Source organism: Bombus fervidus, chromosome 14 (assembly GCF_041682495.2).
Source record: "Bombus fervidus isolate BK054 chromosome 14, iyBomFerv1, whole genome shotgun sequence".
Taxonomy (NCBI): Eukaryota; Metazoa; Arthropoda; class Insecta; order Hymenoptera; family Apidae; genus Bombus; species Bombus fervidus.
This window is the reverse complement of record NC_091530.1, coordinates 346,048-362,859: the sequence shown is the minus strand read 5'-3', so window position 1 is coordinate 362,859 and position 16,812 is coordinate 346,048. Positions and strand designations below refer to the sequence as shown.

The 16,812-nt window shown below is 38.3% G+C and overlaps 1 long non-coding RNA gene across 1 annotated transcript in view; it reads left to right on the top strand.

Annotated features, from left to right (window-relative positions):
- Window positions 1–16,812, top strand: part of LOC139994522 (uncharacterized) — a 342,661-nt gene that overhangs the window by 261,899 nt on the left and 63,950 nt on the right. The window lies entirely within an intron of this gene.

Below are 16,812 nucleotides of genomic sequence, written 5' to 3'. Positions count from 1 at the left end.
CTTCCAGTTTTTTCTTTTTTATCTTCACGATGCGATATCGTTGTAAGACGTTGTAAAATCGTTCCTACGGTCCCGTTCTCGACTGTTCGGTGTTTTAGCAAGTTGCTCGCATCGACACTCGTTGCTAACTGGAAAAAGTGTCGGAAAATACCGACAGCCATTCATGGTTAACGAACAGGAGAGAAAAAGAGGATTCGAAGGACACGGAATTGGAAGGACGAGATGGAAGGAGGACATAGAAGAGAAACTGGCAGGCAGTCGATTTCTTTTTTCGGAAAGAGGAACTCGGAGAGGCGCTCGGAAATTCAACGAGTCTCTAGAGCACTTGATCGAGTTCGGTTTCGAACGACCGAGTGAACGAACCGTCGGCGATATGATGACAACGATGCTCTTGAAACAACCTTGTCGAGGTGCATACCGTCGACAACAGCCGGATGAATGCAATTACAAAAATACATGTTTTCTACTAAACAATTTCTTCGTATTTTTCGTATTAAACGCGATCTCATTTCGAAATCAGAACAAATAAAAGAGTTGCTGTATCGCAAAAAGTTTGAAAGCTCGAACGACAGCAGCGTAGGTCGAAATTAGTATGGAAAGAGATTAATCGATCTGTTACGTTACCGTAATATTTTGATCTCTAAAATACACGGTTGCACTGGCTGAATATTTTACGCTGCCAACTGTTTGATCGCATTTTTCGGTATTACGTATGGAAATGTAAAAATAGAAGACCATCTCTTAGTTATACGTAGGCATACAAGAAACGAAGGAAAACGGTACGTGTTATTTGTTGCACCGCGTATCACGAAAGCGCGATAATCTGCTGTATTCGATTAAACGTATCAATTTCACGATTTCGCTGACGATTATTCGTTCGTATAACGAATATCTGGGTAAATGTTAACACCATACAAATACGACGAATCGGTAAAATTAAAAAATACAACGGAACATCCAGTTTTTCATTCGTTCGTTATATCGATAAAGAAAATGATTTTACGACGAAGCATCGCTTCTACAACAAAATGTTTACAACGTTTTCAACGTCGAACATACAAATAATATTTGCAGAAAGCAATTGTACGCCACAGATATTTCAAAAGCGACGATGATGGTGACGGCAAAGAGAGAAATGCGGCAAGATTCGCGCTGTATATCCCTTAGGAGATTGAGTCCGCCGATGCTCCGAGCACGTTTCGCCCTTACGGAAATTTGTTCCCTCGATTCAATGAAATAAGAGAACGCAGAAAAAGACAAAGACTTACATATTGTACATATTGTATCTACAGTTAGGCAAAGTATGATGCAACAGTTATAACAAGTTACGACAGTTACGACAGTTTAATCAAAGATGTTTCGATGTCTATCGGTGTAGGCGACTTTTACGAAGAACGTATGCTCGCGCGAATCTAACCCAAAAAATGCAAACATTAGAAGAATCACGATCAAATACGTTGATACAGGCAACTCTTAGTTTCGTTCATATTTTCGATCGAATTCGTTCGAAGGAGACGCGTTCGATAAATTTCGATTAAAGAATTGCAAGACAAGAGACGAAGGAAGAAATTGAGAACGGGCGACACGGTTGGAAAAATCATCGCAACCACGGTGTCGCAAAAAACGAAAGAGAATCCGTGAGAATCGAACGTGGCGTCGTCGATTCGATAGTGAAAAAGAAGATACGGATATATAGACGATCGAGACGATCGAAACACGAACAGGAGACACGATTCGACCGCTATGATTTCTAGTTTCGTGATAGAACGAGGGTCGAAGCTTCACGACGCTAATAACAAGGTTTCTACACCTGCGTACGCTCTCCCATAACTTCTTATAGGTCGAAGAATAATGCAACGCTCGGAGTATTGGACGTATCTCGGAACAGTATCGTATAAACGAGAAACGCCGAAAGAAAATAAAAGATTCAGTCGGCCCTGTTTAAACACAACCGCGTCAGATTTATGTGTTCGGTTTGGATGATCGAGCTCGACCTTTCGTACCCGACCCGGCATGCTCGGTAGACGAAAGCAATCTCGATAATCGACCGTCGAACCAGCGATTTTCAACGTTACCTTTTGCCCATTTTTTCGCTCCACGGCGGTTCTTCGATTCGAATCGTCGCTTTTTCAGCTCGCGGTCTTGGGTCTTGCGCGTTCCAACAAAATCGACGAAACAAGTGACCGCAGATATTTGATTTACAATTTGTCGACCGTGTTCGATGACACGGTTATCGATACGAACACGATGCGCGAGCTGAAAGAATAATTGTCGCGCGATATATCGGACCTGTAGGCAAGAAAAATGGATAAAGATCGAGTATCGCGGCTTTTTACTTATCACGCGTTTACGATTCCAAAGTAATTACTCGAGATTAAAGTGTGATTTTTATTCAACGGCTGCGAATAAAAGTGTCTATAGTACGGTCGCGAGTTCTCCTTTATAACGCTGAACGAGATAACCATATAATAGCCTGTATTGTTATCGCAGGAAAATTATGCAAATACGTCAGCTACGTTAAGATAAAAAGAAATTAAAGAAATAAAAACTTGACTCGCTCGTCGAATTTGACTTATTTTATACATAATGCAAAATACGATACTAATTACGTTGTTCTCTTCTGTACTCGGTCATAGTAAAACGAATACAGGCTGAACGGTGAAATTTTCTCATCATAAAGCCGTATTATCTCTCGGGTAAATTGAATTTTATGTTGATGAAATATCGAAAATTAAATTAGTTAAAAACCTTTAATAAAGCTGTTAAACGTGTTCGTTCCTAATTATTATTTGGTTCTTTATCTTATCAGGCATGCGTCATCTTTCTCCATTACTAAATAACAATGTCGTGCGAAGGGCGACTATGATGAGTTTCCAGCGAAATGGAAAATTCACTCGACAAACTCGGATAATGCGACTAAAATGCAAATTGAGGAAATATATAGTGGGATGCAAACGAGGAGAAGCTTCAACGTCACGCGTACCACCGTTGCATTTTTATCTAACAGTTAATAAGCCTGTACGCCGGCACTTTTTAATTTCTGTTTCTCCCCGGTTCCGACAGAAATTTCAAAATACTGAATTTACTTTATTGTTCGTTTGAAATGGTAAATTGGATGACGTAAATCGTGTAAACCTATGTAAACCTGTGATATCTCGTCCGTGCATTTCGTAATTTGTTATAGTACGCTAGAAATATCGGCAATAGCCTGATTAAATTGCCAAAATCAGCAATGCGAATAAGACATTAATAATTATTTTAAATATATCGGTGATTAATATAAGTCGGTTTATTACGTCAATTAGTAGAACATGCAAACGTTATCTGAAAAAGCAGTATTCGAAACAACTGTCGCGACACTGACGATAACATGATTCCAACTTGGATAGATCTTCCCTAAAGAAAAGCTTTCGCCTTGTCTTCTTCCCTTCCGCCATACGCAGGCTATTTCGACTTTTTACTACGTATGGTTATGAGGTAAGAACAGCCTGACTTGCTCCTGTCCAAATACGGTTTACATTTACAACCCTTTTCCCGTTCCTCTTAAAACTGCGAGAGAACCTACGCGTCACGTTATATTTAATTCGCGATTAAAAAGAACAAAGGCAAATAAATAAAGAAAAATGTTTAACACGTTCAAGCCGGCGCGGCTTTCTGTACTCTGCGCGGAATGTTCTTCCAGCGGCTTATCGAATAAGCTGCTTATCTCTTGTACGATCAAACTTATTTAAATAAATAAGACCATCTTTAAGGTTCAACGCTACATGTCGTTATTTAACCTTATTCGGTAACATTTGCATTTTATTCGAATTTTCGTTAAATTACCGTTTTATAAATAAAAATTGGAGAAATAAATAGCGTGAATCAGGTTACGCCGTCTTATGATTAAAAAAAAGGTGTGAACCACGCCGCCAGAAAGAAGCGCAGATTGTGAACCACCAGTGGGTCATTCCGGTTTCAACGTGTTAAATTTGAAACAGACTTTCAAACGGGATTTCCAGAAACTATTTACGAATATATTTTACGAGTTATACGAAACATTTTGAAATTTCATTAGCACTTTGATACTTACTTCGATACGATGCATTTTCGGATCAGTTTGAAATTGACCAACATAGTTGTAATAGTCGTGTCTTATTACGCTACTAACAAAGTGTTCTTAAATATTTTATGTAACTCGGTTATACGCATAAAAGTTTTCTACAACAGCTGTTCAAGTACTTTCGTTCGTTCGACGTTTATATGATCGAAGCTGATAATTAGGGACGAGTCGATAGACGAACGAATACCTACGAAAACAGATTGCTAGCCAACCCTGAAACGCCACAGAGCATCGCTGGTTAACCACGGACGAGTAGGAGCTCGTTAAATCGCCCCGTTTCCTCCAGAACCCGTTTACTTCATTTTCATTTCCTTGCCTTTCGAAAGCGATTCTATCGCGAAACAACGCATCCGGCCCAACATCCCCGCTTGACATCCGTCGAAACGTTTATTCCCGTTTGCCGAGCGGCTCTTGCAAATTTCTCGTTGCAAGTATCGCGAATTTTGCCGATTTGCGGCGATGCATAAGAGATAGCGTTGCGCGATGATTCGAACGAGTCGCACAGCGACTTTTACCGATTAATTATGCAGCGCTGCGCGGTACTCGCGAAACTTTCGGCTTTCGCGTCTTTTTCACCTGGGAGTAGTAAGTCCCTTAAAGTACGTTCGCTGAATCCATTCGATGCACTTAGGAAATTTTCAGACAGTAATAACTCGGTGTAGCGTGTGTGCTAGGGCAACTTTCGAATAAAGTTTTCCGCACTCCGCACGGACGCGGCGCTTAGTCCGTAAATAAATGCAAATATCTCGTAAAATAGAGGATTAAGATTTCCTTGATTTCGTATCGTTTCCACTGACTTTCCTGAATTTGTTCAGCTGTCTTGGGAATAATATCTAAAGGAAACGCTGTCAAAGGGATCTTGCTATCTCGTTCGAGTTAATCGGGACGAATAAAATTATGGTTTCGTTTTATGACGACTGTTCGTGGAAGGGATGCCCGAGGAGTTTACAGCCTTAGGTTGTTGCAGAATCTTTGATGAAAACGTAATCCGCGTTTTAACTCCTCATGAAACACCGTTACGTGATTCGCAACTCTCGACGATCAATTTTTAATCCTGGTAACATAGTGGAAAGACGAAATGCATAACGAAAGAAGCATATTGATCGTATAAACAGCAGTACCTACGTTGATCTATGATTTTTATATCTATATATATTTATATATTACAACGTTTGTCAGTATTCTATTACAATCTATAATCTACAGCATAAAGGACTACTTAAGAGCATCAATTTTCATTTCATTGATAAGTACTAACGACACATTTTATTATACATTTTTAGTATAATACAGGAATTATTCGTTATTGTTAAATAACGTTACACGATTGGCAACAAATAAGAAATATCGGAGAATAAAAGCTGGATACGTTTGAGATCCGATGCTCGGAATGGAAAACTTAATAGAGCATATCGATTCGAAAGGAAAACGAGACCGGCAATTGCATTTTCTCCGTTATTTCTACTTTTTAACGAAACAACGAAAACATAATTTTAAACTGCGAGATTTCCCTCTATAACGTTTAATCAATAAGAGTAAAGTTTGAACGAAGAAAATTAGATTTCACTCGGAACAATGCGGTACTACCTCCTCGGAATCTTTATTGATTATTACGCAATTATAATAAAAAGAAGTTATCGTAATTTTACGATATATCGTAATTTAACAAATAAGACGAAGAAAGAAAAGAAAAAAAAAACGAAATTTGCTTGTTTCGAGATCTCGCAATACCTTATACTTCTTGTCTATCGTGTTTCTGGATATAAGAAATTCTTGTCCCTCGATGGTATTCGTACGAGGAATCTGCCATTTCTCAAGACAACTGCGCGGACAAATTTGCCACTTGGCTGAGATTTTATTTTTCTAACCACGCACCGGGCATGAAAAATTCGATATATTTCCAGATGGCGGCGAAGCGAGAATCAATTGTGTCTGTCACGAAAAACCTGAACAAATCTGTCGCTTCTCAAAATGTTATTCTTCCGAACACGCTGAGTACGAGAACTTTTGCTATTTTTCACGATCACCTCCTGGTAACATGCTATTTCAATACTTTTGACCGTATTCCGGACCGCATTTTCATTTTATTGAAAACCATTTGCCATAGGTAATGAAAATAAATAAATAAATAGCACGTTTCAAGTTTGATATTCGATACATAGATGGATAAAAGCTTCTTCCAGAAATTAAATAATTAAACAAACGATACATAATCCTAGCGTTTATAATCTTATCTTATAGTTGCGTCTATAACTTTGTTTCGTAATATTTCACCTTCGTTCTTTCTCGCTAAAAATCTGCTGTCTATATTTATTAATAAATGATCGTAGACACGAAACAGCTATGTAAGTATCTACCGCTCGTTAAACGCGGACTTATCGGCAGAAACGCGATTCAATGAGATATCGTTGCAATGGCAGCCCGTAGCGTACTACAACGAAATCACGTTTTCTTGTTCAGACGGCAGACTCTGCCGCGGTAAGTTTGCCTTTTTATTGGTTAAACTTTGCGAGATCTTTTCACGTAGCGCAGAAACTTACAATCGTGTGCCCCCTCTTTTTAAGGATCCCCCATTCTAGATAGTAGTCAGAGGGGAGATGGATACAATGGCGCGGTTGTCGTAACTTTTCGCGGTATTAAATCGAAAGGTGAACGAATTTTCCGTATTATTAGCGATATCTTTCGCAAATTTAGAGATATGCTTAGTTCATAAGTTTCTCAATCGAACGCGATTGTTACCCAACATTCGGTCGTGATCGAATTAAAAAGAAAAATATTTAAATATAAATTTGTCCCCGGTTAATACGCCTCGGCGACGAAAACCTTGTAACCTAAGTATTCTAGTTTTCGTATTACCAATCCCTTTCTACAGCTTGTTTCGCCACGATTCCAAGAAGGAGAACGCACGAATATGGAAGAACAGCACTTTGTCGCGACGTTTCACTGTTCTTAGCTATACGCAATTTATATTCGATCGCGATTTCCGCCTGTTTTCGATACAAGGAAACACCGACACACCTTTTCGCGATACCATGCACCGTTTTAACAACGGTGAAGACGACTGTTCAGAATGACAGCGAGTTTTTACAATAATCGTTTGTTCCCGTCTTCGCCTAACAATGCTTCGTAGCTGTTGTTAATTCGTCAAACGAACTGTGTCATTGGTTTCGGCCGATAGAAGTTTGAATTATCGGAGACCGTCGTACGAATTACGGGGCCGTGCAAGGTGATGAAGGTCCAAGGCAGATCCTAAAAATAGACGCGGTAGATCCAAGCTGTCTTTGTAAATCCGGAATAGACAATTTTTTACACGAAATTTTCTTTTTACTAGTAAGTTCTTTGCGAATTTATGAGCTACAGTTCCAATATTAAAAAAGACAAACGCGTTAACCGAGACGATGTCAAATCGACCGTCGAGAAATTGAACGTATTTTTAAATTCTTAATCCAGTCATTGATTTCGTCTCTGTCCGAAGGATCCGAAATAGGGGATATTTCGTTGAAATTTTATTACTAAATTTTTTGCGAATGTATAAATTAGAATTCGAATATCGGATACGTCAAGAATGGTAACTGAGATGAAGCTAAATCGAGGAAAAATATTTTTCATATTATAGCAGAAAATTGATTAAAATATCCATTAAACCGAAGTAACGTTAAAAACGAAAATTTAATGCGTATCGAATATATTACGCGTAACAAAAGCACGAAATTTAATTAGCATCGAAAACAGCTACTTTCTGTTATCGAATCGACGTACCGCGTTACATTAATTTTGGCACTTTATTTTTCTGACATTCAATCGCACCAGGGATTAAATAAAATACCATTTAGAATCCACGGGTATGTAAGTTATTTAAACAAAGCGTCGCTCGTTGCTAGGCTGGAACGAGCGATAATTATTGGAAATTACTCAATTAGAGAACGCAATGAAATTGCATTTTACGTCGTTTCGTTCGAATTGACGTTTATTTGGCAAACAGCATCGCGCGTTATTATCTTCGTTTTGATTCGAAGCGTTCCATTGTTTCACGTAGGATTCGAGGCACGTCTAAGAAAAGATTAATTGAAAATCAAAAGGTTTGCAATTCGAAAGAACGATTATACACAGATGCTTATACCGCTTCTAAATTGATTAAATTAAATTAATTTTTGTTACTGCTAATTTCAAATAAACATCGGCAAACCTCGTGGTTGTGAGAAAGAACGAACGTATATATTATAGACAACATTTTGAAGCCTCATAAACGCTAAGGGACGCGTTATCGCGATTTTATTGGTAAAATTTGAAACGGATCTGAAAATATATTCGATATAAATATAACGAAATATATTGCAACAGTCGATACAGCGCTACATTTGTAAACCATATTCAATTAGATCATCTTCACTGCGAATACTTTCACGCGGCGACTTTGTCGATGATCTTTGCATGAAACAGGAATCAATATTTTTGTAAAAATGTACTTTATCGACCAATAGCCACGTATCGATCGCGAACAAGAGGGAATGGAAAAAGTTTGATCGATTTCTCGGCTCACGGAGCGAAACAGGGGTGTAACCCGAATTTATGGAAGGTTGAAGAGCAAGCGACAAAATATTTTTTGTCCGCGACCCGCTATGCAAATAATTCCAAGTGTTCGTATTCCACTCGGATAAGGAAGGGGGGATGAAAACCGGACGAAAAGGAAAGGACGAATAAACGAGCAAAGAGTAACGCTTAACTGCAACTGACTCCTGTGCGATTTCGTCGACGAGAGTACCGTCGAATCGTTTTGCAAAACGCTCGTCGTTCAGGTGGAAAACGTCAGGCACGTTTTGGAAGAGCCGCTCGTTGCCCGACAGAGGAACGGCGTTAGGCTTTTCATGCGTGTATTCACCGCTTTTAAGAGAATGCTTCAAGAGATAAAGTAAAAAATTCACTTTTTATAAATAATAGCGTGTCAATTCTACGATAAAGGTTAATGCTACGATTCTATCGATATGTATAATATTTCATCGGTATGGGAGGTGCAAAGTGAAATTCAGCGAACTTTAGATTATCTTTCGGTTCTTTGCAACGTATTCTTATACCATATTTCCTACGCATTCGCTAAATTGTTTGAGAGAATGTTAATTCGATTTATTCGCAAGTTATAGATACGAAGGCAAGTCGAAAATAGTTTAACAGGTTTCAGGAGCGTCAAATCTGAAAAATTTTTACCAAAAAAGGTTTCGTTCGTATATCTATACACGTTTATTTGAAAATATCTTCAGCTGTTACAGTGCTATCCGCGAGTGCAAAAATCCATAGAGGAATATAATATAATAATAAAGAGAGTAACAACACGATAATACTTCACGATCCGACAAAACGTTTGATCCTGAATGTTCGGTCGTTAGATTCACGAGTTTATGCAGGCATCGGGATCGTAAATGGCAGCGGTTAACAGGATTCGGCGATCTTTCCACGTTCGATGACTAATTTCGTCGGGATCGTGCGCCACTCGGATTAATATAAGACCGGTGAAATAATAAAAGCGCGGTCGCGTTCGCGTTGTTACTCGAGAAAGCTTCGTTTATCGTCGCCGGGATGAAATATCGGTAGTAGGGAGCGGAAGCGACGAAATATTTCGACCGCCTTGCCTGAAAAACCCTTCGCAAATATGAAAACGAGTGCGGCTACTCTCGCGTCCCGTTTAAAACAGACCACGGCAAGAAGTTTAAAAAATGGCACGGTATCGTTGATACTACGAAAACCGAGTCCACTAGCGTGGGCAACGCGGTACAGGCCTGTAAGTGATTGTATAAAACTTTTACACGCTACTCGTACCAATTAAATAGGATATCGTGTGAAAACGACAGATTTATACGCCGCTTCTACTCCTCCCACCCCTTTCACGTATCCTTTCACGTTGCGCCATCACGTTGTACGACCACACAGATATAAAGGCCGTAACTGTTCATATTTTGAAAACTGAGTTTTTTGTCATAGCACGGTACGGTGAATGCGCTTCATTAGCGGGCAACATTTTACCATGTCAAACTTTATATTTCGCGTTTCACGCTAAACAGTATTTAACGTATTTAATGAAATGTAAGTACAAATAGATTTTAGCGAGAAAAAAAAACGCTCGTACATAAGTAGGTTTCCTCTGCCCCTCTAGATACCGTTTCCAAGTTATAGCCGGTGCTAGTGTTTCAACGATTCTTGCTTCAAACTGAAGCAAGTGAAATACGATTCGGTCTATTCTGCTAAAAAGTTTAATACGGAATTCGATTTAATTTTTTCGATATAACCTATACGATATTTGATATTCTATATTCTCTTACAAGACAGTATCACTTTCTGATCAGTGTAATAAAAGGAACGTGCGACAGTACCTCTCCGTTTCTATATAATGTGACAACTTCACATAAGGTTACTGTTCTCCTTTCTCGCCTAAAGATACTTTATTACTTTATAAAAACCAAAAGCGCACGCGGTGTACAAACCGAGGCTGCGCATACACTACCGACGTTTCCACTTTTATTTCCACGTCGTTGTAACGTGCAGGAAAATAATAGGAAACGATCGAGCGTCAAAGCATCGTTACGCCGCAAATTAACGCAACGTCGAAGCAACTGGAAGAAACCCGTGTGAAATCAGATCGAAGAAATTTCATGTGGTTATACCGTAAGGAAGTTTCGCGCGTAGACAGCGTAATTCTCGTAAATCATGACATTCCGCAGCCGCGTACTACTAGAAACAGTCTGTTAATGTTAGAGAAACTATGACGGGGACAAATTTGCTCACGGTGTATGAGAAAATACCTAAAGTTGGTTCTCGATGGGTAGAACGAGTTCGCCGGAGCTGAACACGGCTAGGTACGCGTCTAGACGACGCGTGGCTATTGTTGGCCTACGACTCGACCCGACTCGACGACACGCGGCGAGCGACTACAGAAGAGAAACTGTGTGCTCGCTCTGGCTTCATAAAGCAGCTTTATCTAGATCGCCCTCGGAGTTACGAGCTGAAAGTACGGGCTATTAACTCGCGAGCCAGCGCGAGAGAGCAACGCGTCGGCTGGGGTGAGCTTGACAACCCTTCGGCCGATGTTTATGACCATACCAATCTATTAGGGGCAATGTGTTCAATGCTAATAATTGCTCCAGAGGTGGCGATAACCGTGTTTCTGTGGTATGTCTCGACACGACTTTACGTTTATTTATTTTCGACTACTTTCCACGTTGTTGTGCGTAATTACGATACAACGATACGCGACTGTATCGAAAGAAGCAGCGACTGCAAAATGTGTTGTAAAAGCGTCCCTTTCTACCCTTAAATGGTCGCAAACATTTTACGTCTTGCTTTAAAAGAGTCGTCTAATATTCGGCCGAAACAGCTGGCGATATCTATTTTATAATATATATATATAATATAATAACATTAAGCAAAATGTAACGAGTCTCTGCCAGCTTGCAAACAAACTAGCTCTTAAATCGATATTTCATTTAGAATTGCACGGTATTCTTCCAACAAATATTATAAGTGAGAATTTTCTACCGCCAGTGGAATGACCAAATATACGATCAGACGGCGCGGCCACATAGTCCGTATCGGTAGAACACGCAGTATTCAGTCAGATATCTGAGAAACGAACATTATTAACGATACTATATGTGCATTAATTTTAAACGATCGTATGCTGTGTCCAGCTTTTGGATTCTTAAATATTTAAATATTATACGAATCTTTTAATATTAAGATTCATTCGTTTAATTCACCGTGCCACGTTAATTCTCTCTACATTCGACGATTCTTTTATAATACCACGGAGCAACTCTGATATTCTGTTAACTATACGTTTTTCAACAAATATCAAATATTAACGTATCTATTATGTACTCGCGTGATCTTCCGATGCTATAATCAATCGAATTCTGAAATATCATTACGCTCGACTATCTAGTTATCCTCCAAGTTTACTTTGGATGGCTAGAAGGAAGACACGATGATATCGAGTGTATTTGTCTGTTGGGAAATCGATAATGCACCAGGTGCCTAGTTTCGGTTCTATCGTCGATCTTTCGGATGGTTAAGATAAACTACGGTCCGTACGATCTGGATCGAGGGTAAACTCGAATTCGCCAATGGCGTAATCGGAATACCGATCGTACAATTCCAGTCTTGCTAAAATCTTTAAAGTTCCACGAATACGGAATGCATTCCCACGTAAGAAGACGATAGTAACTTGGCATAAAATCGAAATGTTTATAATTTACGACGAAACATCCCGCGGCTGCGCACCACCATAGCCTTTTAAAAATACCGATGATAGAAGAATATATTTTTATAGAGAAACAGTACTATATGAAATTAATAGGAATATCAAACAGAATTGAAAGAAGAGTCGAATGTTTTAACTCGAAGTGTTTCAAAAGTTGACTTTTCAATTTTATAAAAGGGTTGAATCCTACAAATTTCTTAAATGGGCATGTCAGCTTTTAAATCTTTCAACTTTTAACTCCTTTAATTCCTTCAAGTTCCAGAAAAGTTTCTTAATTAAAATTCTCGCAGAACTTCTTAATCCAATGTTTACAATTTAATGTGATAATTATTTCCGCAATCTTTTGCGCGCAAACGAAAATACGCATCAAAAATTGTTTCGTGTACTCGTGTCGTCGTGTAAATCAAATACGTCGTTAAAATAATTAGCAAAAAGGCGAGGCAAGAAATTTCAACGAGAGAGAATGTATAATATTTTATATATTTTACTGTATTTATATATTAAACTTCGGTAATTATGTCAAATAAAGAAAAAAAAAAAAAAGAAAAGAAAAAGAAAAAAAAAAGAAAAAAGGATGCCAGCATTGTACATTTTAACAGAGATTCTATTTGTAATATGGAAGCATCGCCGAGGTGACCTTCGACGGAGTTTAAAGAGATTCATTAATTAAATTTACGACAGGATATCCACAGATTTTAATTGCATTACTTTTAAGGTCGTTGCGAAATTAATGGATATCTGTAATAACATCGAGGACACTTTACCCGATGGATTTGTGGCGTTTTAATATTTCGTGCACGAATTAATCGAAGACGAGCGTTTACCATGTGGAATTATACTATACATAACGGCGAACATCCAAGTACATTTAGCAGAGAAACAAATTTCTACGTAAAATAGGCTTTGACTTAAAGTTTCAGAAACTCCGCCCTATACCTCGATAAATCTTCGGTTTCACGGGCAAGTCTTATTCGCGAATTAGGATTCGACTTAGGATTCTTCTTAGGAACTTCTTCTCCAACGTAAATAAATCTTAATTTCGTTTTATAGCCACTTCCATCAGCTAAGATTTACGGCAAACTTTCATCTATACTTATTTTTATTATCGTTATCGGATTCGAAATTTCGATAGAACGCCTATTACAGATTCAACAAATCGTATTTTCTCTTAATAGTGAAACATTGATTTATATAATAGTTCTAACTTCAATTCTTTGTAATTATTTGAAGGATCTGTCAAGCTTACCTAAATTTCACCGCTAAGACAGTCTTTATTATACAAAATCATTGTCGAAACGAATTAGTCTTTTTATAAGGAATTTTCTATGTAAATGCGTATTAACGTACTTTATAGAAATTCCATATTCTTTTGACATTCACGCTTTCATTTCCGAAAATTCCAATATTTACCATAAACCGTTAAGGTACAGCAAATATTTCCACAAAGTCCTAATACGTGCACATGTTTAACGAAAGCAATTCAAGAGCTTCGTCCGTCCAACTTTTAAGTCAGTTTATCCTCTCCAAATGATTCTCTCTCGTTCGACTGTCTCGCGCAACCACTGACATCCACTAGAAAAATATTTCCTTATTAAACTTCCCTTACCAAACTTCCCACCAAGAATTATTTTAGAGAATTAATTACACTGGAAATTAAAGTTATCGCTGAATAATTATCCTTGGATAATGCAATTCTATACACTTGACGAATTTATATTCTTTCTTACCGCAATGCAATTATAAAGCATAGTCAGCTTGGTACTTTGTTAATGGAAACACTGTTGCTGGTTGTTGTTTGAGAAAGCGCTTACCGCGAACACGTTAAAGTTTAATCCTTTGAAAGGATCATGGAAAGGTCAGTGGTAGATCCGTGGTGGTTTCTGCACATCGTAATAGCTGTTGGCAGTTAGACGCGGTCTCCCATCGGCACTGAAAACTCACCTACACGACACTAATTCCTCTTATTCGACTTCTGCGACGATTGCCGCGATGAAATTTGACGATAAAACTGTTTCACCTTTATTCGCGTCTCACGAGGTCACTTGGTTCGAGCAAATTTACAACGACTCGTTGTAATTCGTATACGTGAAAGTTTTCACTGCGATAGACTACGATTACACGTAGCAGACTGGTTGCGGTTTTTTATGCAAATGCCTATCCTTGAGATTACGATCAAAGGGTGGAACCTTGGTAGAAAATTGTTTCGCTTACCAAGTCTCGTACGAAGCGCTATACATTGGATATTTTCTATATTTTTTCGTATTATGCGCATTCTGTGCAACTTTGTAGTTCCAAATTTCATATAATCACCATAATATAAAAATTCGCAGTCTAATAACATGTACCTATGTATATATATCCCAATATGATTTAATTTCGACTAAAGATATAACAGAGGTTAAGCTTTCAACTTTCTTGCCTTTAAGAATTTTTATATAGTTCGTACTTTTACTAACTAGTTATCGAGGATTCGAGCTGTATTTTCTCATTTTTTATCTACAAGGAATACAACGTTGTTTATCGGGTACCGCCGTAAATTTTACGTAAGTATTACATCAAATCAACGCTTTTATTTATGAGAATTAACAAAAATTTGACATTCAACTGTCGTTCTTGCGCACAATGTACGCGGGTAGAATCCTTAAATCAATCCTTCTTACAGGGCATTGACCAGTGTACCACAGAGAGCCACTTGGTTGTAAAACAACTAAACGTGCAACCCTCTTGGACTGTTAGATTTAGGTTAGACTTTGGTTTGGTTTGGTTTGGGAGCGTGACTTAAATCTCGGCTATAGTCCCTATAGGAGTGCTAACTCTCAAGTAGAGCATAGGGAGATATAGCTTAGAATTAACGTAACCATTAAAAATAGATATAACACACAATTTCACGATGAATAAGACATTGCTTATAGATATATAAGTTGTAACGTATAATTCGTACGTATATAAGTTATTTGTAGGTTACGAATAATTTTGCTAAATGCTTAAGAAAAGTATTCTCATAGGAAAGGAGAAATAACGACATCTGGACTGAATCCTCCAGCCAATAAAAACGCAAATATGCAAAGTTAAACGCAATGATAACATAATTTTACAATAATATCAAGCGTCTACATCTATACTCGTTCTACCGTTCTTCGTGTTGATTCGCAGGGAACTTGAAATTTTTGTTTACAGCTTTTTTACATCTTTTGGACTGAAGTTATACATACGTTATGGTACATGACAGATAAAATTCATCCTTGCAATTTCTGTGAAACAAAACCTTCGTATACAACGTATGCACGCACAGTATCGTCTACCTTTTATTCTTTCTTCTCTTCTTCTTTTTTTTTTTTTTTCTCTCACAGCATTTTGTAAAAACTTTTGCAAGTAAGCCAAAGCAGGGCATTCCTTTTTTTCTGTCGTCTCTTGGATAAAGCGTGTCGTCGCACGATCCCTACGGAAGCAAACTCGCCGAGTCAAAGTTTAATCCCACGCCTAGAAAGATTATGGGAGCTTCGGTAGTTCTGGCATCACATAACGAGTATCTTATTTAAGATCCCGATGCCGTTGCAGTTCGGTTTATTCGCGGCTGGCTCTCGCGACTACAGAATATCTTGGCTTATATTGAAAGAAAACTTGCGCAACTTCGGCGACGAAAGTTACGTTCTTTTTGGCTGCCTTCGTTGCTGGTTGCAGGCGCTTATGAAACATCGTACTTATAGTAGACGGTATCCACGTTTTGTATACTTCGTCGTTAACGATCGTCCGGTTCAACTTTTCATTCTTTGATCGACTTCGAGTCTTGGAAACTTCGTTGTTTCGCTAGACGTTCCGATGAGCAAAGAATCTGAAGCGTTCTATTTTATTCGATTTTCTGTTATTAAGTAAGAGAGTGTCTTATCGATACCATAGACGCGTGAAATTGCTAGTTACGCGAACGAGTCGATGACGATCCGTCCAAGTTGAAGTTTAATCCATTATGGATAGCGCCGAGAGAGCTGTCAGTGTTCGAGAACTACCGCTCTATCATCTTATTTTCACACTTTGTTCCGTCGATTTTTCTCGTGCATTTCGTAAGCATCGTGTCTTTTAAAGAACGAAAGAACTCGACAAATTTCGGTTCTATCATTATATAAAGCTGGCTGTTAAATTCTCGAACTCACCTTCTTAGCTTTCTTAAGAAAGAGTATACTTTTCAGGAAGATCTACGTTTTAACGACAATAACTGAATTACGTCAACGAACCTTCTTACCTCTAGTCTTAAAAGCGTCGACAACAACTGGCGGAAAATGCCAAAAAATATGCATGAAGAACAAAAAAAAAAAAAACCTTTAAAGTAGTATTCTTTCGTACGATTGGAAAAAATTTGATACCACGAGAATGAAATATAGAACCGAATAAAAAACGCTTCATTGGGAAACGAGGATAAGTGCAGATATTGTCTATTACAATCTCCAATCTCCAACTTCATCAAATA